The sequence below is a fragment of the Babylonia areolata genome, chromosome 14 (assembly GCF_041734735.1).
Source record: "Babylonia areolata isolate BAREFJ2019XMU chromosome 14, ASM4173473v1, whole genome shotgun sequence".
NCBI lineage: Eukaryota > Metazoa > Mollusca > Gastropoda > Neogastropoda > Buccinidae > Babylonia > Babylonia areolata.
The window spans coordinates 17,475,839-17,478,338 of record NC_134889.1 but is presented as its reverse complement, the minus strand read 5'-3'; the positions used below and the strand labels follow the sequence as shown (position 1 = coordinate 17,478,338).

At 37.6% G+C, this 2,500-nt stretch overlaps 1 protein-coding gene across 2 annotated transcripts in view; it reads left to right on the top strand.

Annotated features, from left to right (window-relative positions):
- Window positions 1–2,500, top strand: part of LOC143289876 (uncharacterized) — a 15,292-nt gene that overhangs the window by 2,456 nt on the left and 10,336 nt on the right. The window lies entirely within an intron of this gene.

Here is a 2,500-nt window from a genome sequence, read left to right as displayed (position 1 = left end):
ACATTACTGTGCTAAGCATTTCCTTCGCTTTTTTACAGACTCTCTCTCTCTCTCTCTCTCCCAGTGTGTGTGTGTGTGTGTGTGTGTGTGTGTGTGTGTGTGTGTGTGTGTGTGTGTGTGTGTGTGTGTGTGGTTTGTTTGTGTGTGTGTGTGTGTGTGTGTGTGTGTGTGTGTGTGTGTTTGAGAGAGAGAGAGACAGAGAGAGAGAGAGAGAGAGACAGAGAGAGAGAGACAGAGAGAGAGAGGACGAACGAACGAATGGTTTATTCAGATAAGGCCAGAGCCCCTTACTGAAGGGGGGATTCATTGATAAATGATAATGAGAAAATGACATGACACAGTAAATAGACAATTCAGATCAACCAAAAAATAGTTAACACAATATCAACCAAAATTAGTGAACACAAATACTCAACAACATTCACAAGATAACTGTACGTAATCTCTTCAATGCTTCCTGTATATATACATTGCTAAGTTATACAGAGTACATTCCTGTCGTGAAGACATGAGTAAGTTGAACCTAAAATTAGACGGGTCTCTATAATATTTCGGTTGAATAAGTTTTTTGTCTAAGGTCACACAAAGCAGGGAAACATAACAAAAAATGTAATTCATCTTCTTTACCCAGACTACATAAACGGCATGCATACATAGGTTAATTTAAAATGCTGTACCTGAAACTATGAGAAGCAATATTAGAAATACCAAATCAAAATTTTGTCAGTGCACATTTTATATATCTGTTCAGTCCGAACTCAATGTATGGCTAAATTCCATGCGATGTTTTAAAAAGTCTAAACTGTGCAAATCTATCACTAGTTTGTATATGATCATGCCAATCTTGCCACCTGCAATCAATAATACGTTGTCTGAAACACTTTAAGAAACCTGCTATATATTCTACCCCCTGATTATCCCATACAAATGCAAAACCATAAGAATTTAAACACTGACGAACACTCATTGCCCATGTGTTCTTGCCATTATTATCTAAACTATATAACATTTTATATGCTTTAAATGGATATCTGTTTTCATTCATTCTAGTCAACTTCAACCAATATTTAATACATTTGATATACGAATTTAGATAAATCGGATATCTCCCCAGTTCACCATAAACAAGATCATTTGGAGTTCGACTGTCTACATTAAGAAAACGTTTCATTGCAAACAAGTGCACTGTTTCTGTTACTATTCTATTTTCCAGTCCCCAGATTTCTGCTCCATACTGTAATACTGGCTCAGTGAACTTGCGAATCAAATAATCAAACAAATACACTAAAAGAGCTACAGTCTACTTTATACAAGAGAGAGAGAGAGAGAGAGAGAGAGAGAGAGAGAGAACACTGGAACACTGGAATTATTTATTGTCATTGCCGAGAAAGGTCTTTTGACAAGGGGGCAACAACATAAATGCATATATTTTAGCTTCAAAACAACAACAACAAAAAACTATATTTTTTTCTCTGAATCCTTCAGTCAGTTTAAACCAAGAAAATATGCAATACTTGGAAACACTTAAGTCACATCCTGACAAAAACTCAACGAAACGGAACTAAAGAAAAACAACAATGTAATGATAATAAAATACCAAAATGAATGGGGACTGACTCGACCATCCATGAGAGAGAGAGAGAGAGAGAGAGAGAGAGGGAGGGTTGTGTGGATGCTGTGTGGTGCAGTATATAGTCTGTCGGTATGTCTTTTCGTTCAGACACTTAGGGAGTAGCAATGAGGGTATCTAGGTGAGGAGGAGGACTTTTGTTTTATGTCACGTCACACATATAGGTGACTGAAGACATTTGTTAAAATATTCATGCATACATTTGAGTATTATCGGTTAGAAGGGGTGGGAGATGTGAATGAATGGAGAGTTTGGGGGGAAACTGGGCAAATGAGGGTGAAATGAAGGTGAAATTTGAAAACAAAAATCTAAATACAGTTACAGGAAATTACTTAAAAGGCTTCGTAAAAGAGAAGTCGTGAAACTGACAAGCGAAGCAACTGATAATGAATGCAAAAAGTAAAAAAAAAACATCGATGTTCTCAGTCACTTGTGAAGACACACTTTCGTGTACATAAGGCTTCATCAGGGTACAGTAAAAAAAACAAAAAAAAAAAGCTTAATTGTCAGGTTACTAAAGCATATGCACTTGACATTTTTGAACAATACTTGGTCCGTAATGAATTTGATAATAGTCTGAGAGTTAAACTCAGAATTGGTCTGCGAATCGGACCAAAGTCTGAGAGAGTCAACTGACTGAGAGAGTCTGAGAGAGTCCACGAAAAGACATATCGAAAGATAAAATGAAAGAAAGAGAGAGAGAGAGGTATATAGGTGACCCCCCCCCCCCTTCCCCCTCTCTCTGTCTTTCTCTTCTTACTTTCTCTCCCCCACCCCCCGTCCCCCACACTCTTTCTCTATCATTTTATCTTTCGGTATGTCTTTTACGTTCTCACATGAGGGAGCAGCTTCTCTTCTTCTTCTTCTGCG